This window comes from Balaenoptera borealis, assembly GCF_965194805.1.
Source record: "Balaenoptera borealis genome assembly, chromosome: 3".
In the NCBI taxonomy this organism is placed as follows: Eukaryota; Metazoa; Chordata; class Mammalia; order Artiodactyla; family Balaenopteridae; genus Balaenoptera; species Balaenoptera borealis.
The window spans coordinates 177,617,485-177,641,176 of NC_138866.1; the positions used below are offsets into that span (position 1 = coordinate 177,617,485).

At 43.2% G+C, this 23,692-nt stretch overlaps 1 long non-coding RNA gene across 4 annotated transcripts; it reads left to right on the plus strand.

Annotated features, from left to right (window-relative positions):
- The first annotated feature begins 361 nt into the window (after window positions 1-361).
- Window positions 362-19,730, plus strand: LOC309625712. 4 transcript variants are annotated; one of them, XR_014242689.1, is made up of 3 exons: window positions 362-11,165; window positions 12,945-16,892; window positions 17,412-19,730. It is a non-coding gene; the product is annotated as an uncharacterized lncRNA (long non-coding RNA). The 4 variants fall into 4 exon arrangements; XR_014242690.1 differs by having other exon boundaries at window positions 12,945-16,076; window positions 16,705-19,730; XR_014242691.1 differs by having other exon boundaries at window positions 12,945-13,045; window positions 15,903-19,730.
- The last annotated feature ends 3,962 nt before the right edge of the window (window positions 19,731-23,692 follow it).

The following is a 23,692-nucleotide window of genomic DNA, read 5'->3' on the forward strand; positions in this document are numbered from 1 at the left end:
AGGACCTACTGTATAGCACAGGAAACTCTACTCAATATTCTGTAATAACCTATAAGGGAAAAGAATCTGAAAAAGAATGTATATATAACTGAATCACTGTGCTGTACACCTCAAACTAACACATTGTAAATCAACTATACTTCAATAAAAAATTTTATAGAGATAAAAAGTAGAATGGGAATGGACTTGAGGACACATGGAGGGGAAGGGTAAGCTGGGACAAAGTGAGAGAGTAGCATTGACATATATACACTACCAAACGTAAAATCGATAGCTAGTGGGAAGCACCTGCATAGCACAGGGAGATCAGCTCGGTGCTTTGTGACCACATAGAAGGGTGGGATAGGGAGGGTGGGAGGGAGATGCAAGAGGGAGGGGATATGGGGATATATGTGCACATATAGCTGATTCACTTTGTTGTACAGCAGCAACTAACACAACAATGTAAAGCAATTATACTCCGATAAAGATGTTAAAAAATGCAATAAATATAATATTTCACTTTCACATTTTTCAATAAAAATAATTGTAGTTTCTTGAAAAAAAAAGTAGAATGGTAGTTAATAGAGGCTCAGGGGAGTTGGTTCCTTATATGGGGTGAGGGTAAGGGGTGTGTCCAGGGATCGGGCTGGAGGGCTGGCTTAGGTGTTTTGCCCACCCCTTTGGTGGTGTTGTGTGCAGGGGTCATGCACAGTAAGTACCTTTTGCTCCTGGCTCTTCAGAAGTGGCAGTTGGGTTGTTTTTGTCTTTTTGTATCTTTTGTCCGTAATTTGCCCCAACTGTACATACATGCAGTTATTTTTAGTCCCTTATAGTTTCTTTGCATTTTGTTGCTTAAGGAGATGTTTGTCCAGGTGCAAGCATTGCAGCAAAGGGTCCCAGGTCCCAGCCTGTCTCAATACCATACTGCCTCTCAGTAAGTGTTGGTCAAAAGAGTGAATGATTTCTCCAGAATTATAGGAGGTACTTGATTGCCCTTTTTTATTTGCCTTCACTGCTCACATTACCACATCCTAGGTGAACCCTCTTTGGATCCACGTCTCTTAAGGGAAATTCTCATCTGCTTTAAGTTCTCCTGGAAATAAAGCAGAGATCTGACCAAATTTGAACCAGTAGAGCTCTCATAGGAGCCCAGTATGACATGACTGGGTGGCAGATACTAGATAATAAAGAGGTGATGACCTCCAAGTGAAATAAAACCAATGAGTTTTCTTTTTGCTTGTTGGATTTCCTAGGATAGCACCTTGCATAAATCCTAGCTAGCATGATGGAATTTTCGAGCTGGAAGATATCTTATAGGTGATGCATCCCAATCCCTTAATTTAATGACAAGCAGACTGAGGCTCAGATCAGCAAAGTAGTCAAACTGCCCAAAGCCACACAGCTAGTGAGTGATTCCCAGGCTGGAGGCCAGAGGAGACAAAATACTCCAAAATCTATTGGTACATCCTTTTCCTCCAAGGGAAATGCCCAGATCCATAATTTTCCCATTTTCTCTCTCTCTTTCTTTTTTTTTTAATAGAAAACTTGGAGCTTAAAGGAGTTATGATCCAATTATTTCTTCTCAGATGGATGAATAACCAAGTTGGTACTTTCCATTCCTAATGGCTCAAATTACTAAGCTGTATAATAACTTCCAATTTTGAAAGGTAAATAGATAAAATGCATTTGGAGAGTTGGGATCCTTTGACACGTAAGACTTCTGAATAATTTCAGCCAAAACTGGTTTGGACAAATACAAGTTGCTGTATTGTGCACTGTACCTGGGTTAGACAGAGAGATGCAAAGCCAAGTTAGGCCAGTTTCAGAGGACTGACCCTCAGGTATAGGACCTCAGCAGCCATTGCAGGCAGCCAGCAAATAATTCCAAGGGAAAATTTAAACAAAGTCACTTTGGGTAAAGACACAAGAAAACAGCAGTCCAGTCTAAGATTTTTTAAAGCTGTTGTCATATGACTTATTTAGAAATGACCTAATGGTGCCAGTAATGAGGAAGACAGATCAAGCATAAGAAGGAAGGATATTCCATCTCCCTCTGCCTTATTCTCTCTCTTTATCTACCTAATCTTGTTAGTGTCGTAAGGTGGCAGAGCTGGGAAGGGAGAGGCCAGTATACATTGGGAGCCAGCAACAACAGCACAACGGTAGTCACGATGAGGGCTAACACTTATCGGATGCTTACTATGGTCTAGACACTCTTCTTATTTAATTCTCTACTTAATCCTGTACCGTGTACCTGGCCTTGTGCATTCCATATATATTACGTCGTGTTACCCTCACACCTAGGTGATGAGGTCAGTGTCGTTCTCCTATTTTACAGCCAAGGAATTTTCCCGAAGTGAAACAACCCAAGGTTGACATGGGATCCACATCCAGCTTGTCTGACTTGGAAGCTCACGATCTTTCCCACTTATGACACCTGCCACTGTGAAGGCCCATCAGCACCATATGCATTAGCAGACATAAATATTGCAAGTATGGTGGAGGTTTTCCTCTACATTGGAAGTCAGAAAATGTGAGCATTGCATCTTAGTTTTGCTTCCAATTTTCCATGTGACCGTAAGCAAGTTGCTTATTTTCTCTGTGACTCAGTTTCTTTACCTGAAAAGTGAAAATTATATCTCTCCCACTTTATTGCAAGGAATTTTAATGACAAATTCAATAAATGATTGTGAAAGTATTATGAAGAATGTTGAACATATGTAGGCTTTGGTATGTTGTATTTACTACAAAATGCAGAAAATTTCTCCTCCTCTTTCTCCTCCTTCTTCCCAGTTTTATTGAGACGTAATTGACATCTAGCACTGTACATCATTTTTTTTTTTTTTTTTTCTGGTTGTGCTGGGTCTTCGTTGCTGAGCGTGGGCTTTCTCTAGTTGTGGCGAGCAGGGGCTACTCTTGGTTGCGGTGCATGGGCTTCTCATTGCAGTCGTTTCTATTGTTGTGGAGCACAGGCTCTAGGCACACGGGCTTCAGTAGTTATGGCTTGTGGGCTCTAGAGCACAGGCTCAGTAGTTGTGGTGCATGGGCTTAGTTGCTCTGCGGCATGTGGGATCTTCCCGGACCAGGGCTCGAACCCATGTCCCCTGCATTGGCAGGCAGATTCTTAACCACTGTGCCACCAAGGAAGCCCTAGCACTGTACATCTTTAAGGGGTACAGCATAATGATTTGACTGACATACATCATGATATGATGATCCCAAGAAGTTTAGTGACCATGCATCATCCCATATAGACAGAAAAGAAAAGAAAAAATATTTTCCTTGTGATGAGAATGCTAAGGGTTTACTCTCATGACAGCTTTCATATATAATGTATAGCAGTGTTCATTATATTAATCACAGTGTACACAACAGTCCTAGTACTTAAGTATCTTACAACTGGAAGTTTGTACTTTTTCACCATCTTTATTCACTTCCCCCTGCCCCTACCCCTCGCCTCAGGTAACCACAAATCTGATCTCTTTTCTTTAAGTTTGTTTTTTGAACTATAAGTTTGTGTTTTGAAGAAATGTTGCTTCTTATTTGACAGACAGGAGAGATCTTTCTTATATACATCCTCTGTCTTGTCATCTTCATGCCCAGCTACATAAAGTGGGCAATAAATTACCCCTTATTTATTTATTTATTTTATTTTTTTTTTTAAGTCTTTATTGAATTTGTCACATTATTGCTTATTATTGTTTTATATTTTGGGTTTTTGGCCACAAGGCATGTGGGATCTTAGCTCCCTGACCAGAGATCAAACCCACACCCCCTGCATTGGAAGGCGAAGGCTTAACCACTGGACTGCCAGGGAAGTCCCCTACCCCTTATTTATAAAAAGAGATAAACATAGAGTGTCTGGTCTAGTAGGAGCTCAATAAATATTAATTTCCTCACTTTGTTTGAATGGGCATAGGAGGCAAAGCCTGTCAGAGATTAATTATATATCAACTTGACTGAGCCATGGGTTGCCCAGATATTTGGCCAAACTCTATTCTGGGTGTCTCTGTGAGGGTTTTTAGATGAGATTCACATTTAAATCAGTAGGATGAGTAAAGCAGATTGCCCTCTTGAATGTGGTGGGCCTTGTCTAATCAGCTGAAGCCATAAACAGAACAAAAAGACTGGTCTTCCCCAGAGTAAGAGAGAATTTTTCCTGCCTTTCAACTCAAACTGAAACATCAGCTCTTCCTGGGTCTCGAGGCTGCTGGCCTTTGGACTGGCCTCTCCCATACCTGCAGATCTTCAGATCCTGGGTCTTGACCACCTCCAAAGTTACACAAGCCAGTTCCTTATCATAAACCCCTCTCTCTGTGTCTCTCCTCCCCGTATGTATCTAAAAATTATTTTCATATATTTTATATGAAAATATATATATGTATAACTGAATCACCCTGCTGTACCCCTGAAGCATTGTAAATCAACTATACTTCAACTTTTAAAAAATAATAAATAAATAAAAATTTTAAGATTAAAAGAATCTTAAATGTATATACACATCCTATTGATTCTGTTTCTCTGGAGAATCCTGACTAATACAGCCTGGTGCTTACTCATCAAAAGTCATCGGGGGGGCTTCCCTGGTGGCACAGTGGTTGAGAATCTGCCTGCCAATATAGGGGACACGGGTTCGAGCCCTGGTCTGGGAAGATCCCACATGCCGCGGAGCAACTGGGCCCGTGAGCCACAACTACTGAGCCTGCGCGTCTGGAGCCTGTGCTCCGCAACAAGAGAGGCCGCGACAGTGAGAGGCCCGCGCACCGCGATGAAGAGTGGGCCCCGCTCGCCGCAACTAGAGACAGCCCTCGCACAGAAACGAAGACCCAACACAGCCAGAAATTAATTAATTAATTAATTAATTAATTTTAAAAAAAAAGTCATGGGGAATCTGTTTACAACATCCTAAAAATAATAATCAGCCAAGATCTTCTTATAAGCAATTAGGTTCAAAATTGAAGATCCCGAGTGTGGTAGGGAGAGAGAACTCTGCCTTAGGAATCACTTAGTTACAGCAGAGCCCCAGCCTTGGGACTCAGGACACGTCCTTGGGGAATTCTGTACTTTCCACGACTGGGAGCTTTTTGTCCTTTCTGCCCTAGGGTGCAAAGCACTTTTTTGGCTACGGAAGGCTCCCTTATGGTCTGTCTCGCCTTCTCCGCTTTATACGTCTTTAATAAGTGTCAGTTCCACAGAAGGCAGTGGCTCTTTCTTTAAAAGTCAGAAATGACCCCAATGGCTTGTCACCTGGCTCTATTAAGAATGGCTTTTGGATGTCTGCTCCCCTTTATTCTCAGCCAGCCCAAGAAAGAACACACTGTGGCTGTCTGCCTTTGGGTGGTGTTTCCTTTCCCACATCTCCAGTGATTTATAACTCGGTTTTCCTGGTTAACCATGACCATGGCCGTGACCATGCACACGGTCTACCCTGGATAGACTCAGCTCCTAGGGGATACGGCTATTAACGAGAAAGCCTGGCTCCCAGAGGGTTTGGCTACTGAGATGCATTTTTCTTTCTCTCTCATTTATTAGTGGAAAATACTGCCTGGGAGGAAAATAAGATCAACAGTGGCCTTTCAAATTTCCCCTAAGCTAGGGTTTATGTTTTACTTTTCCCAGATCCCAGATAAATTCTCTTCCTGGTTTCTGTTTTATGCCACTCTGGAGGATATATGTCAGGCTCTTAACACTTATTAAAAATAGACCATTTGGATGGAAACAGAATATCATAACACCGTGGGGTTTTGCTGTTTCATTTTGTTGTTTTAATAAACGTAAGTTTAATCAAAAGAGCTAGATGAATCGTCTTGGAGACTAAGTCCTCTGTTTGTCTACAGAACAGATGCAACTTCTCAGCTCTCTTCACTCATAATCATTCTACTTGATCACCCAGAAAGGTGGGTTCGCCCTGTCTCCACCACTGCTCTCTCATGGAAAGAGTCAGAGAACGTCTATAATTGTATGGTTTTATCTCTGTTTAGGCTGTGATCTTGCTTGATAGTTACTTGGGTACGTGTCTTACTTCCTCTGTCAAATCCACAACACCCCCCAAGGTTACAGACATGTTTTTCCCACAAGACACACCACGGTCTGTAGACACATATAGGAGACCCTCAATTAGAAATATCTGTTGGTTAAACGAATAAGTGAATGAAAATATTTTAAAAGCTATAGATGACAAGAATTCTAGGGGCTGTTAGGCTTAATTATAATTAGCTGCCTGTTGCCAGCAGTTTGAGCCAGATAGTCAATGTAACCAATTGATACCAGCCAATTGGTAGGTAAAGATGTATGACCATCTTCTCTAAGATTGCTGTTCTCACACAGGTTACTATTCAAAGATGAAGCAAGGCATTTCCAGTCAGCGAATTCTGAAGCCATGCTCCGGCTATGTGCTACGGTCTGTACAGATTTACACTTTCTAAAATAGGGCTCTGGGGCCCCAACAGGAAGAGGATCAATGCCCCCAGTAAGGATGACTCTTTCCAGAACTTAGCATTTTGCTAGACTGAGGCAGTGTTGTAAGAAGATACTTTATTATTTCCCCAGCCATCTTGTGCATTCAACCTGCTATTGACATGCTGACCTATATACGGAATGAAGAATTTGGCTTCTGTGGAAAAACAAAGTTAAGAATGGGATGAGAATGAACTCTTCAGGGGAAAAAATGTCTACTAAATTTTTCCTTAAGAAATTTAGGCCATTTGAAATAATGTGCAAAAACTAGTATTTTTTTTTTCATAAAAACTCAAATTTTTCCTCGGGCACCTCAGAATTTTCCATTTCTGGTCAACATCTGAAAGACAAAAGAGGAAGTGAGATCTGAGGTAATTATGGTCTGACCAGGAGCAAAACAAGCCCCAGACCTCATGAGGAAGCTCCACCAAAAGAGGAACAGGGCCCTTTGACTTAGAAAACGAACGGCTGGGGTTGAACGGCCCCCCTAATTCAGGGCAGGTGCAGTCACTCTGGCCTTTTGCTGACAGGCGAGACGGAGGAGAGAAAACAAAAGGCAGGGAAAGCGCTGCGGCCGAGAGGCAGTCGGGGGTTCCTGTTGCTAGGGAACCACTTCCTGTGCGCTCACACACAGCTATTCACATATCACTAGAATAATCCTTCTCAGGCTTCGAAGGAAAGGAAACAGCTCTCCAAGCTCAGACGTCACAGTAACACCAGGCAAGGCCTGGCTTTTCCAGCAGGCGCTGAAGAGCCAAGGGTGCCAGGAGAGAACAAGAAGTGAATGGACATCTTGTTTTTATTCAAAGAGACAGAGGGCTGACCCCCTTCCCACATTTATCTACCCTGATGTGTCAGATGCAAACAGTGACCACACACACACACACACACACACACACACACACACGTGCACGCACGATTTTACTATCAGTTCCTTGAGAGCAGAGAGCACGTTTCACTCATTTTCAGATGCCCGCATTCTCCCACACAGCGCTTTGCACTCAGTTCTCCAAGTTCCTTGAATTCTATTCCTTCATTTCACAAAGAGTTTCTGAGGATTTGGTTCTACACACACTGTGCCGAGTGCTAGGACGGAGACAAAGATGCACAGATACCATCCTCCCCTCAAGAAGCTTCCTGGTCTTGTAAGAGTAACACGAGTGACAATTAGGTTTGGCTACAAAGGACAGTAACAAAAATAACAGTGGTGTATATGAGATAGAAGGTTTTATTTTCTGTTTCTTACACATAAAAGAAGGGTCCAGAGTTGGTATTGAGCCCCAGAGACCAAGGCCTCTCCTGTGTTTTATCCCCACTATCCTTAACATGTGGCTTCATCCTCAAAGTTGCCACGTGGTCCAAGATGGCCACCATGATTACCCATCACTGTTCCAAACAGGAAGAAGGAAGGGTGTGCTCTCTTGAGGGAGATTTCCGGAAGCCCCGTGGTAGTAGATGCTACACTTGAAATCTTTTTGTGAACAACATTAAAGCCCCTTCCCTTATGTTATTGTTTTGGGGGTTGTGAAATCAGTCTTATTTGTATACAGTTACTTTTTTTCATTACAAAACTTGTAGCATCTCATTATGGCAAATTTGGAAAATAGATTAATTCATCCCTAATTCCAATATGTATTTAAGAACCATGAAAATTTTTATTGCATACTTATGGTGTTAGAAGCTAGGACTATAAAGGTAAACAACTACTGTGAGCATTCTGTTTCCTTTCCCTCCATTTTGTAAAGCTCTGTAAGCTATGCATCGGTTTTTGTGTTTTGTAGTTGTAATTATGGTAAATAATTTTATATCCTCCGTTTTTCACTTCACATTAAATCATTAGCTTTTTCCCATTTTACTACATGACTAAATTTTTAATAATTTAATAATATATACACATAGTGAAAATTTAAATGTTATTTGAAAAATAAAAACAACCCAGTCAAAAACCAACAAGATACCTCTACACACCTACTAGAGTGGCCAAAATCCAAAACACTGACAACACTAAATTCTGGCAAGGATGTGGACCAACATGCAATTTCATTCATTGCTGGTGGGAATACAAAATGGTACAGCTTGGAAGACAGTTCGTCGTTTTATTCATGAAACAAAATACACTCTTACCATAGGATTGAGCAATTGTGCATAAGGTGAATATAAGTATTGTATAAACAACTGGCAGGGGTAAGACATGTCCACACATGATTGTAAATCATGGGCCATAAGGGAGGTCTTGGTGAGATTACTTCTCGGTATGTCCTCCATTATTCCATCAAGACTATATAATTGAACTTGGACCTTCAAGCCTAGGTGTGATTTTCATAGATGAATAGATACTCTGTCAGTGGTGTGTAGGATGTATAACAGCAGGTGAAATCTGGATGCACAAAGACCTGTTAGGAAACTATTAAAATAGTTTGGACATGAGGGAATAATGACCCAAAATGGAGTGTAACAGCAAGACTGAAAAAGTTGGAATAGATATGAGAAACGTGGCAAAGGAACTCAACAAGAATGTTACAGAGGTTATGTAGAAAGAAGGAGTCAAACATGGCCTTGAAGCTTGAAACCAAGGTGGACAGTGACACCATAAACAGAAATCATACAATTGGATACAAGAACCAAGTTTTAGGGAAGTTTATTATTAGTTTTGATTCTACCAGATTTAAATATAATGTCCCGATAGAGTGAAGTAGATTTAAAACACAGATACTCGGGACTTCCCTGGTGGCGCAGTGGATAAGAATCCACCTGCCAGTGCAGGGGACACGGGTTCGAGCCCTGGTCCGGGAAGATCCCACATGCCGCGGAGCAACTAATCTCGTGCGCCACAACTACTGAGCCTGCGCTCTAGAGCCCGTGAGCCACAACTACTGAAGCCCACACGCCACAACTACTGAAGCCCACGTGCCACAACTACTGAAGCCCACGCGCCTAGAGCCTGTGCTCCGCAACAAGAGAAGCCACCGCAATGAGAAGCCTGCGCACCACAACGAAGAGGAGCCCCCGCTCGCCCCAACTAGAGAAAGCCCGCATGCAGCAATGAAGACCTAACGCAGCCAAAAATAAATAAATAAAATTAATTAATTAATTAAAAAAATAGAACATAGATTCTCAACTTCACCAAACTTAAAAAAAAAAAAGTAAAGACTCTCATTTCTTTACTTCATCTCCATCAAAGCATGACTTTATATGCCCAGGGCAAATTCCAAGAACTCGTCCTACCCCGCTCTCCCTCCTTACAAGAAACCGGGAAGGTTAACCTTTCTAAAGGGCACCCGAGCTAAGATCCCTGCTGATAAACTTGCTCAAATCAGAAGGATATAAAATCAACCCTCTCATATGGTACTGCTCAGAAATTCTTAACTCTGTCCAGAAGAGATTTGGTATTTGCAGAGTTGCTGAAATGGCTAAGAGGGTAGGACTTTGGACTCAACCAGACTTGTGTTGGGATAAATGAACTCTTTAAACTTGAGTTCCCTTATCTGCATAGTGGGAATAATATAGTACCAATTCCATAGCGCTGTTAAGAGGATCAAATAAGAAATCCATGTAAAGCACTTAGCAAGGTCCCTAATGAATTGCAAGTACGTAATAAATGTTAGCTGGTGTTATTGTTAAGTACCAGGTCGGCATGGTTACCAGATGTTTTATATTCAATTGTTAGAAAAGAACAATTCAGATGATGTGATCATGAATATGCGAAAATCAAACATGGCAGCTGGACCAGATTAACTAAGGATAAAATCAGTCGGTTGTAAGAGGTAAAGAACAGAGAAAGTTGTAGTCACCTGAAGGAAGTGATACAATTATGCATTTTCCTGAAGCCTTTTCAAATTGTCGGAAGGAACTACATACTGTGAACCCCTTAGAGCAGGGCAGCTATGAGAAGAGTCCAGGCACAGAAAAAAATGGCAAAGCATGAACTTCTGGAAACATGGCTATTAAGGTTGAGGGTAGTAACTGGTTCCAGGTGAACAAAAAAGCAAGAAGGCAAGACTTCAGGCCCTATCTCAGTACCCAGCATAGCAGCAGGTTCCGTACACCCTTGCTGAACACACAGACAGATGAACTATGTGACCAAATGCACAGATGCCCCAGCATTCACAGTGACGGCCGGATACTAGAACTGGGTCTTTGCGAAACCCTGAATTTTTTGAGTCCTTGATCTGTTCTGCTTCTATAGCTTGAAAAAAGCCAAGGGCAATTTGTCCCTTTTGTCAACTTCTCCTTGGATAGGAAAGCTGAAAATTTCCATGATTACCATACACACAGGAGTCATGCTTGATCAAAAATCCATGTACAAGGTGCCAGGCACACAGCCAGATGGGCAAATGCTCACAAAGGGGATCTTACAGCAGGCTTGCTGAGCAGAGGCAGAAACAGAAGTCTTTGGCTGCAACCCTCTCAGTGAGAACATTGTGGCTCCTCAGTTCCCACGAAAGGGTGACCCGGAGGAGAAGACTGTGGCCCCTTAGGTGACCCCGAGTCCTCCAGCGTCACGTGTCATCAAGGTGTGAGCTGGAACACACTTCTAGCGGCTCAGCCGCACCCATCCGTTACGTGGTTCCTTCTCCTGGTGGTACCCTGCATAGCTGCCAAATGTTTGTAATCCTCCATTCCTGAAATCATGAGAAGTCTCTGAAGAGTACAGTGTTAGCCTCTTACAAAGAAGAAACCATCACTGCGGGGAACTTCAGAGAACTGCGTAAAGATCACTGGCCGAGGTAGGTGCTCGTCAGCTTGCCCTCCTGTTTCCATAGCAACAGCCCCTGCATCATCTTACCTGCTCCTCAAACCACAGGCAGGATGGGGAGGGAACATCTAGAGGATGCAACCCCAGCTGATTGTTTTTTATCACTTAAGGATGCAGGCCTGGTTTGGCCAGTTTCTGGCCAAATTTCTCGAGAGAAATCAGAACCTAGATTTTTACATGAAATTTTCCACTTTTTAAACATTGACAACCGATTGAAAAAATATTTTTAAAGACTGTGGGCCAAAACAAAACACATCTATAAGCTGAGTTGGCCCTGTTTGTAACATCAGCCATAAGCAGTTAAAATCAACTTGCAGGAGTTTGGAATTACTCACTGTTTCTGAATATCTGTGTAGCTCGTAGACTGAATATCAGCTCTCGGCTATAATTTGTTTGAGAAAGTTGTTCATTAACATTTTACTTTCATGTTTGATTGTGTCCTTCTCCCATCATCTCTCCGTGATGAAGGAGAAGGAACGAGAGGTGTTCTTTCCTAAGCTGTTTGTTTTTAACCAGGTTCAAAACAAGGTAGATGATTATACTTGTTCACATGGATCCAATCAGTAACTAAGCTGAACGTGAGGGCCCCTGTTTGGGGCTCAGAAATAAATGATTCAAATCCACTCTGAGACTCAAATCAAGCATGTTCAAAATGAATCAAACTATGGCAATACCTAAGCAAATATGCTTGGTGACAGTCAACTTCAAGATGGAAAATTCTCATTCCTTCTTACTAATCCTTAACCATTCCCCAGTGGACAGGGAAGGATGGAGGGCTGCAGTAAGAAAAAGAGAATTTTAAGAAGCTTGGCTATGCCACCATTTTGACCAGTTAATAAGGTAGTAATCAAAGCAGCTATTTTGCATTTAGGTATTAAAAAAATTTTTTTTTTGAAAGGTTTTCTTTTTTGAGATTTCAACCAGGCTCATGGATGCTTTTAAATATGTTATGATGAGTTCAGTGCAGGGACTGTCAAGGGACCCTCTCTTAGTTCGGATTCCCCCGGTTTACGAGGGAGGTGGAGGACACACCAGGAGGGGAGCGGGGTGCAGAGATGGGAGGGGGGCAGCCGGCACGGGGCTTTATCCAGCCAGCTACTTCCGGGGGTGACTGGGGCTTGACTCCGTGGGGCAACCCTGGGAGCCGGCGTGGTCCGTGCTCCCCAGCTGTGCTCCCCAAGGGGCCAGAGAGCAGAGGTATCGGTTCATCAAGTCCCATCAGTGATTGCTCGAGGGCTACTCCTGAGGGGTCTTAGAGCAGGTTCTGGAAGAGAAAGCCTCAGGCAGAGACCTGCAGGTGCCGGAAGTGGGGCAGGTGCGCGCTGAAGTGGAAGGTGGGAGACAGGGCGCATCCCCAACTTCATCCATCCCGCCTCCCCGGTATTTGATACGGACAATCACATTTTCCCAGTATTACATAAAGTGCTGCACAAAAGCAGCTGTAGGACAAGTCCCTTACTGTCTTTTCAACCATGTTGCTTGACCCTGTGCCCCCTTCAGTATACAAATTCGGGAACAGTGGCCGATCCACCAGGAATCACTGAAGCGTGTAGCAAAGTACGGCTGCCATGAAGCCAAGTTGAACTGGAGTGTAGGGAGAGCAAGGAAATAAAGCAGCTGACTTCAGGGCCCCCAGGGCCAAAAGTGCCACTTCACTGAAATGTTTGCAGAGAAACATGGGTAAACAGCAACAAAAACAACGACAACAACAATCTGTGAGATGTAAAAACTTCACGTTTTCTCTCCTCAGAGCCTTTGTGACAACAATCAGCTGGAATTTCTAGATGGTGATTTTTCCACTCTGCATATCCTGAGAACAGGAGGGACGGTACACTCCCAGGAGAGAGCTGGGTGGGCATCCAAATACGTTGCATGCAACACAAGTGCCATCTTCTTATTCATGTGCGGGGAAAGGAAGTGAGAAGTGGGAAGGGGGTAGAGAGATTCCCCCAGGATGGAAACCTTTAAAGATCATCGCTGTACAGTTTGATTTATTTAATGCACGTGCTACTTTAATCATTGCTGCTTTTGTATATTAATGTCACCTTCCCAATTCTTTGTCCTCTAAGGGGTTCTTACGAAGACCCAATGACAGATTTTAACCAAACAACAAAATAAAGAAAGTGAAATAGGGTAGAAACACATCTTGTGACACACACACACATACACACACACACACACACACACACACACACACACACACACACACTAGGCAATTCTGCTCCAAGTATTACCGCACTGAAGATTTCATTCCTGGTAACTGATTGACGTTATGACCTGGATGAACTTCTGGAAAGCTCTCTGCCTGCATGTCCACTGTGCTAAGGGGACATAGGATTGGATGGAGAGTAGTACAAGACAAAGCTGGCGGGGTGTCTCACTGCGCACATGCGCACAGTGTCAAAACCAACCATCAGCTGTGCAGGTGCATTTCTGCTTCTCCTCAAGGCACAGGTGCCCATCAATCAAGAATGCATCAGGTGTACCTTGAACACAGAGGACTAAAGCAAACCCTCATTTTCTTTAAACTTGTATTTTCCCATTTACATACAATAAGCAGTCTGTTGAATTTCCTAAATAAAAGATCTGGAAACGATTAGCTCTCTGCCCATGGGGAGAGGAGAAAAAGCCAAGAGCGCTCTCTGGGTGAAGCTGAGGAGGACGGATGCTGTGGTTTCAGAGCCGTGGGTGGTACTATCACTTAAGAGACTTTTGCCCAGGAGAGCGCTGAGAACTTGGAAACCCGATTTCCTCCATCTGACACCTTCTCCATGCGAAAGGTAGTGAGCTGGGAGCCGACTGACATATTTTAATAGGCAGGCCAGGAAGTCTCCCATCACCGCAGACATGAAGCCTTCCCTGGCTGGCCATCCTCTCCTACCAGAAGCAAACAATACCCCCGGCCCCATCCTCCCATCCCAGTCACCAGAGAAACATCTCCTCGGATTCTAGGGCAAGTCCAACTGACTTCACAGGTGAAGAAAATCCAGGCAAAAAAAAAAAGACTTTTTCCTACTGACCCTGATAATGCAGAATCTGTAAGTAAATTCTAGAAACATCTTCCTCTCTGCGAATAATGTTAGAGCCTGTGGCCTCCTGTCCAGTGGTGTTTTAGTTCTAGGAATAGGGAATGTGTCACCCTCAGAGGACTTGGTTCCTTTGTTGGGCCTCCAGCAGCAAGCAGGTCGCTGCCACCATTGCTTCAGAAGAATGTATGTGATAGTGAACATCTAATCACTATTATTTGAAGTAGACACAGTTATAGCGGGATTCCTTAGACTAAGATAAAAGTACGGTAGCAAAGTCCCATAAAGGAGTTGAATGACCAGGACTTTGCTGAAAGTCATCTACAACCCCCAGTAGCATTTTCTCTAACAAAAGGCCTCCCAGGAATCCTCAGATGATCTGTTCCAAGTTTCAGAGAATGGAAAGAAAGGAAATTCAGGATAAAGGAGGTGCACCACCCTCCTGTTTTCTAACTTCCCTACCTGAACAATTTTCTATTCATTGGCTGGAGCCTCAGAAAGATCAGTAAGGAAGATAACTTTTTGGCGCCATCAGAATGGAGTTTGACTGCAATACAGTTGGCTGGGGCAGAAGCCTCATTTGGACTGTTCTACTATGACGTGAAAGTAAAAGCAGACATTTTGTCTGAATTATCAGAGACTCGGTCTCATTTTCGTCACCTCCCAGGGCTCTCAGCCGGAAAGCCTGACTTCTGAGTCTCCTCGGGGGCCCAGCCTCACACACACAGTAACATCACGTCGCTTAAGAAGCTGCAGAGTGGAACCCTGGTCTCACTTCCCCAGCAGGGTTACAAAAATACATATATTTTTCCCTCCTCGCATCCATTTTTAGTTAAAGAACTTTAACCGTTTGGGGTTCGTTACTTTACACTTGAATAACCTACAAACCACAGGAAATGAAAATTTGACTAAGTGCAGGTGACACAGACAGCCACCTCTGAAAATGTGCTGGGCCCACTCGGCCCTCGGTGACCTTTAGCAAAAGGAGAACATTCAGATGAAATTCTTTGACAGTCATAAAACGGTTTCTCGCCTCTTATGAACGAAGTGTTGCAATCTTGGGGCCCTAACAGCACAGGGTGAAAGCAAACTAAAAGATAATAAGGATTCCACGAAGTCTTCCTGGATTTTAAACACATTTAAAATTGTTTCAGCATTCAAGAGTACTTGGCTTGCTTCTAAAGCAATGCATCGCAAGAGATGTGGCAAGATAGAGCCAACATTTTTTAAACACATATTACTTTTTTGGGGGGGAAACATAGCCATCAGAAAGGATGCAATTAATTTTTAAAAAATATTCTCTCAAGAAAGCATAGCTGTCCCATTGATTGGTCTCATTGCCCACAAGGGAATGAATGAATGAATAAATTAAGATATGATGGGCCACCTCTGAAAAGTTGCTCATCTCCCTCTTTCTAGAAAACTGGTACTACGTAATGTCTATTCCTTTGGCTACAAATAAGATTAGCCTAAGCAAGATCTGTTGTTTTTTTCTGTCAGCTATAAACCTGAGTCTCTGTACTAAGAAAAGTAATGTTCAGTTTTAATCTTATTCAATATCGATGCCTTTTATAAGCTGTTGTATGTATGTGTGATTCTTGCCTTGATCCAAGGGCTTTTCAGTGGAATAAAAAGAGATTAAATGAAGGCTGATCATATAATTTCTCCCCTACGATAAAAAGTCAGAGCAATCACAGGCGGCTCTGGGAAAGGAGCACATTCCATGGAGAAGCAAAACGGAAAGAGCAATAATCCAGGGAAAGAAGGACCTGAGAGAGAGGGGGGCCTGAGCCACGCAGACCAAAAATCTGACAACTCTGATACAGTAGCTGCTTAGAAACAAGGCATACACCCAGGTGAGAACGTGTAGACTAGTTCTTACCCTGTCCTCAGCACCTGGCAATAGCTGGCTTATTGGGTCACATTGTCAGGCTTCTAACTGTGCCTTCTTGCTGACGTAGAGTTGGAATTATAGCCTCCTCCTTGTCACTATCAGTAAAGCATCTCTGTTTTTTTTTCTCTATTATATGAGGAACATCATGGCCACATCAAAGGATCTCCTAAGTATATGGAAACCTCTTCACCATAATACCTCCATCTCATCACCATTTTTCATGGGTCCATTACTTCATTCTTCCTTGCCTCTGTGCAGAGTGATAAGCTTAACCCCAGTTTAGCTTCCCATCCTCTTCTTTACTTTTGCCTTGAATGTTGTATCAGAAGGATATAATAATTCTTTAAAATGGCGCCTTTCGATAAAGGATCTAGCCTCACTTGTAAACAGACATAATCCCTGCTCCGAAGGAACACACAGTCTGATGGAATCTTCGTTGCGTGGCCCCATAACTCAGGGCCATCCAATGCTCAGGTTGAGAAACTGTCTAACCAGGCATTGCGGTTGTAGCCAGAAATGCCCCTCTTCTTTAATTGTTTGCTGGTGTTTAAAATCCCTTTAACAGCCACCACATTTTTTTCATTCCACAGGTAGATTTGTGGCTTAAAATACCAACAGGTTGAACAAGAAGCAACACAATGATGTGAATTAACGTGCACCGAAGTGTATGAACCTGACTGCAGGTCCTTCTGAAGGTAGAGAAACTGGGGGATGAGGTGGTGAGGAGGAACCCCACTGAGCAGGTGCAGGGCACCAGCAGGGCAGGCTGGAGGTAAAGGTAAGCCTCATCCATCTAATGAAACTTCCCGGCGCTGGTCTTGCTGAAACGGAGCACCAGCTGACAGCAACCCATGCTGTATCACATTAAAAGGGACTTGTTACAAATGGGCTACTCTATCTGCTCAGCTACATTACCCATAAAGTCAAGGGGGGATGCTACCTGATTCTGAGTAGGCATTAGGGTTCTGTCTATTACCAGCAGGTCACATTAAACAAAACCTCAAACGTACATAGATGCTGAATTATTAGAGCTCAAAGGACAGGTAACGATGTTGGTAAAATTTCAATACACTCCCAATTAACCCGTCATTGTCCCCTGGGTGGCCCCTGCAAATATAAATTATAGACCTCAGGATAAGGTGACAGATGCCAAAGGATCAGGTCATCAGCCAAAAAATGGGCAGAACTCCAAATAGATATCACATTGGATTCAACTTACAGTATTTGGTTTTCACTTTACAAACACACCAGCTAATGTGTCTCTCTTCACAAATGGATTTCATATCTATCCTTCCAGACCCAACTCCTACGCCACAATCTCTTGAGAGGACAATAAGTAAAGAAACCAATCAACAGAAAGATGATTTGGGATCCTAATAAGTGTTATGGAAAAAAAAATAAAAACCGGCAATGGGATGAAGAGTGATTTCAAGGAATGACAAGGTAGCATCTGGGACTGTACATTTCAGCTGAGAGCTACTTGAAGAGAAGGAGCCAGTCATGCAAAGATCTGCAAGGGGAGAGAATCAGAAGAGGCCTGAAACTAAAGCAATGTCTGTTACTGGTGAGGGTAGACACTTGGGAGGGCTGTAGAGGGAGATGCTAGAGCTGGTTAATTGCTAATTGTCTCTCCTCCATGTAAATCAGAGCAGGGTGCCAACTTCCCCCCCTCACTGTGCATATTCTTTTTGTTACCATTTTTATTTTCTTAATTCTGCTCCCTGATTTTCATTAAATTACAAGAACATGACCCTCTTTGAGCAGCAAACACATCTGGAGCCCTCTTCTAACCCCTTATCATATAAAACACCAAATTAAAGCCATCGGAAAATAGAAGCTGAGAGTATTAAGATTTAGCTTTCATTATTATGAGGTTCATTCAACTAATGTTTATCTTTATGACCATTACATCTCATTATCATTACCGATCATAGGCAGAAGCTAAGTTATAAACTCATGATTTGTTTCTTTCCATATTATCTTAATCGAAGTCCTATTATGGGGTAAATAGCTTTAGCAAAGCTGCATATTTAACTATACACTAACATAAAAAAACCAGCAAATGCATCTAGATAGCATTTTCCAAGGTAATTATAAATACTCCAGTAAAAAACTACACTACTTATTTTAGTATTACTGAATTTGAAATTTCTTCATCATCATCATCTACTTCATTGCAAGTATGTGTTCAGCAAGAACTGAAATCAATAAAAGAAAGAAGAAGAAAAAGAAAAGAAGCTATTTTCTGCATCATGACCAGATTGTCCAGATGTCGTGCCTGGAATACATCACAAGTGACATTTCTAGTCATGTTTCCAATCACTGGGAACATACAGATTTTCCTTTGCAATCTGCAGAGCTTTCGGATTCTGCGAGCCTTGCTGTCAACAATAGCAGCCCAGCAAAGGAGGCGCTGCCCTAAATGGACTCTACCTGCTGCCATCTTCTGTTCCAACCCGAGGCATTGTGGTTCTTTCGGGGATCCCTCTTCTTCCTGAATTCCAGTCCCACAGACCAGAAAAACAGGGAGAAAAGAAAAACAATGCATTAATTTACAGCAACACTTTTTGCAAACCAACTAATTAATATGAGATGAAGCTCTGAAAAAACTAGACCATGCCCTTATGAACTGAGGCTTCAGAGAAGCAACAAATTCAACAATAGCTACTGAGCAGAATAATTATGTGGGTGCTGGGTTACAAACTCCATGGTGCCATTCACGTGGAAGCGTCTGACTGTTGCCCCTGGAATTGTACAACCCAGGTGTTCTCTGTGACTAATACATTTGGGGACATCAGTTACTTAAACACAGTGGTGGTGGGTTTCTCTGTGAGAGAAAATTTCTGCAAGTGCATATGATGCAACGAAGAGAATTATGTTTTCTTTTTCACAATTGAAAAAGCTGATTTCGTGTGCCTTAGAAAATTCTATCCCGGCTCACAGTTATTTTTATCTCTGGGAAGGTGAGCAAACGCATTCTTCTCTGAGTTCTGGTATGACATTCTTTAATGACAATGTTGACTCCTATAGCATTGGTCAAAGTAGGTCCAGCTAGGAGCGGGGGTGGGGAGGTGTAAATTAAGAGGAATGTCTACGTGGGGCTTTTCTAATTTTTTCTGTAAGGTGATTTTATGCTGATACCTTTACTTATTTTTTTCCTTCTTTGAACAAATATTTGTTGAGTTCCTGTATGAACTAAATCTGTGGGACCTTAATCTTTAGGAAAGATTCCTTCTAACATCTCATGAATGAATTATACTGTAGGTAGTTCCCTACTCAGCTTCCTCCCTAGGCTGGCACCCTTTCTGCATATACTTTGTTCTTCCTAAGAATTTAGCGCAATGGAAGATGTTCTGGACCAAAATAAAGCATATGGGTGTAGGGTTCCATAAATGATAATGACTCTCTAACCAGAGTGGAACAATGGAACTCAAAAACTGATATTATTTATCATAGGAGCCATGCCCAATTTGTTCTAAGTGTGCAGCTCCTAGGTAATATCTCATCTGGCTGAGAAGCCACCAGACTCTCAAGCTTGGTTAGTAAGATAAATAAATATCCTTTTTAATTCATAAAGATTAGTTTCATTAAATCACCATCAGTATCAACTCAGAAAGGAATTGACTTCACCTGTGTTTTGGGGAACAAATTTTTTTCAGAGATCAAAAATCATCTTCAAATGTTTACCACCAGGGACCAGTTTCAAAATTTTTTCCTACTTTTAAAACCCATGAAATTGTATTGACACAGGCAATTTGGTCAAACAGGCTTTCGGTCCCATTATCTAGATTTTATACATTACAAGAAATTTTAATGACAATTGCTTCCACAATTACATTTCTTAAAAAGGATGTGAATTAATAGATACCAAGGACATGCAAATGATAGAAAAGCCCCATTACACAGCAACTACACACAGCAAATAATTTCTTGTTTCACAAGGCCCAATAGAACAGTATAGAATAAAAACATGAGCTATTTTATAATATAGCCACAGGGAAAGTCTCTCAACACGCCAAAGTAATCTAAATAAAGTTGTTTCATGGCTGAAAGGATTCTCCTTTGAGCCAATAGGACTGTTTACTTTTTTCATTGCTCTGAATTCCAGAACTGTGAAATAACTCAGCCCTTTAACTTTCTTCCAAGCATATTTATTACTTCAGTTTAAGTTTCCCCTCCCCCAGTCTTCTCATTAATTAGTAAAAATGGCAAAGCCCTGGAAGGATCTGCAGATGGAAGGATATTTGGAATCTGTCTGGCCAGAGAGCTCTCAGCATAGAATAAACAAGCATCTGTCTTCAATAGTATAAACCATGTTCTATTTAGAGAAAAAAGGCTGAGCTCCGTAGATTCTTGAGTTTCTTCTCTCCAGTGCAAGTCTGTGATTTGCTGAGTTTGTTCTTACTGGCTTTTTCCCAGCAAAGCTAGAACAAAATGACAGCAGTCCCACTGTAGGAGACATCTGTTCACGTTGCTACCTGGCATTCACTCACACTTTCTAATAAGTGTGTCCTGATTTCCTCTTTACATTCATCCTTTCCCCCTCCTAATGAATTGTGGTTCCTATGAAACCACCTCAGTCCACACACACACACACACACACCTCTCCCTCCTCACCGCTCCAGGCGTGGTCACGTGACCCGGGGCTGCACCGATCAGTCTGCTGCAGTTCCCTGTGATTGGTGCAGAGTGGTCATGTGACCCAATCTGGGCTAATGAGAGATTTTTCTCTGCGCTTCCAGGAATACGGCTTCTATTCTTACCCACTGGTCCCAAATCCCGAGACAACTGTGGAGTGAGGGTTGGGCTGCTGCTGTCACATGCAGCTGGGACAGAAGCCCACACAAAGGAAGGCAGAGCCAAGAGATGGACTGATACTGAGTCCTGATGATATCATTAGAGCCCCTGATCCAGCCATGCCTGAAGCGAGCTTAACCATGGACTTTTTGGCCTAAGTGAGCAATTATATTTCTTTTTCTTTTTCTTTTTTTTTTTTTTAAATTTTTTATTTTATTTGTTTATTTATTTATGGCTGTGTTGGGTCTTCGTTTCTGTGCGAGGGCTTTCTCTAGTTGCGGCGAGTGGGGGCCACTCTTCATCGCGGTGCGCGGGCCTCTCGCTATTGCGGCCTCTCGTGTTGCGGAGCACAGGCTCCAGACGCGCAGGCTCAGTAATTGTGGCTCACGGGCCTAGTTGCTCCACGGCATGTGGGATCTTCCCAGACCAGGGCGCGAACCTGTGTCCCCTGCATTGGCAGGCAGATTCTCAACCACTGCGCCACCAGGGAAGCCCTCTTTTTCTTTTTAAAAATACAGCCAGGACTTCCCTGGTGGTCCAGTGGTTAAGAATCTGTGCTTCCAGGGCAGGGGGCATGAGTTTGATCCCTGGTTTGAGAACTAAGATCCCACATGCTGCGTGGTGCAAAAAAAAAAGAAAAAGAAAAAATACAGCCAGGGTTCAAATCCTGCTCTGCCATGTAGGAACTCTGTGAGCCTCAGTTTCCTCATCAACGCTAATAAATGTAATAGTTTATGTTTTTGTGGGGTTGCTATGAAGATCAAATGAGGTGATGGATATAAGAATACCACATGACTCACTATTAATATGAGATGGGGTGGCTCTTGTCTACCCACCCAGCAGCCACCCACCCCCTTCTGGTAAAAGCTGCCATCCCCTGGCCACAAGGGTTTACCCAGGCAAGAGGATATAACCTAATTCAGGCCTAATTTAGGCTAGTTAGAGTGAGGAGGCTGGGACATCTCAGCTTGGTTGGTGGATGTCCTACAGTCTTGAAGCCCTCAGGATGGAGCCCCAGAGCTAGTGATAGTCACATCACACGAGATAGCTCAAGAGAATGAACCCAGGCTTCCCTGGTGGCGCAGTGGTTGAGAGTCTGCCTGCCAGTGCAGGGGACACAGGTTCGAGCCCTCGTCTGGGAAGATCCCACATGCCGCAGAGCAATTGGGCCCGTGAGCCACAACTACTGAGCCTGTGCGATAGTGAGAGGCCCGCGCACTGCGATGAAGAATGGCCCCCGCTTGCTGCAACTAGAGAAAGCCCTCGCACAGAAACGAAGACCCAACACAGCCAAAAATAAATAGATAAATTAATTAATTAAATTAAAAAAAAAGAGAATGAACTCAGCATGCGGTGAGATGCAAAGGCAAAAGGAAGAGAAAGGGCTCTGATACCATGTGTCCCAGAATCCTGCAACTTGTCTTTACTCAGTTGTTGTTTATTGTTTATTTCCCCATTCCTCTGCCAACTGCCTGATAGCTTAGGTTGCCCCCTAACTTCTTCCAGCTCAGGAAATGCCCTTCAGATAACTGTAGATGCAGGGGAGCCCAGAGAGACGGGAGGAGCCATCTTAACCACTTCAACATCTCGCTCCCGCCACCACTGGGTCCATGGAGAATATTCCTCATGAGTAAAACCTGCAATTCACTAAGCTACCCAAGATCAGGGATACTGGGACCTTGACCAGAAATTTGCTTTATTCCCTGTCTACGTGGTGCCAGAAAGTCCTAGGTGCTTTTCCCAGTCTGCTTGTTGGAAACCTAAGTAGCTACAGCGAAAGAGGAGGTGTATTGGATCGCATGCTTTTGTAAAGCTGTAGTTCTCGAACTTTGATGTGTATGCAATCACCTGGAGAGTGTGGCACAAATCCAGAGGGTCCAGCCCCTTCCCACGTCAACATCCCTGGGCCTCTGGATTCTTTATTAGCGCTCCCAATGATGCTGATACACACTCAAGCTTGAGAATCACTGTTGTAAAGGATGAAAATTTGGTCTGGTACTTAGACAGTATCACCAGGGTCCTCTCTTTCTCTCAGTCTCTCCGTTTGTCTGTTTCTGTCTGTGTGTCACTTCCCAGGCTCCTCCTTCATTGCACAGACAGGAGCTCTGGGGCCACATCCTTTCAGCTCATGTTGCAAAGGGGGACAAGGAGCGTTTCAGGCCCTGCATTCATAATGCAGTCAGCCCTCCATATCAGTGGATTCAACCAACTGCAGATCGAATTTCAGAAACCTTTTAATATAAGGGACTTGAGCATCTGTGGGGACCAGAGGGGTCCTGGAACCAATCCCCTGTGGATACTGAGGGACGACTGTGTAGAGTTCTAGGGGAAGCTTCCTATTGCTCTATCTTGGGTCATGTGCACATGCCTGTCAGGGAATGGGGACCCCGATCTTCCAGACCTACATCACTGCCCATCCCGTGAGCCACTGGAGGGACGGGGTGCTGCAGTTGGAAGCCTCACCAGAACCTCAGAGAATGGGGAAGGTGCAGTTCCCCAAGGGAAGGAAGGATGCTGGCTACGCTGCTGTTCAAAATATAGACTCCAAGTGGACAATTCTCCAAAGCCACAGGACTAAAAATACCTACCGCTTATTTAGCGGCTAGCCTGTGCCAGCAGCTTCATGTATGTTACATGTAACATGGCATGATATTCAAAATAGTTAACAGCCTGTATGGTACAGGCCACCAACTAATCAGATTGTGGAGGCTCCCAGAGGTCCCTGGAGTACAGGGAGTACTCTTTACTTCCTGGACCACGCAGAGTTCAGGGGTGGGGAAG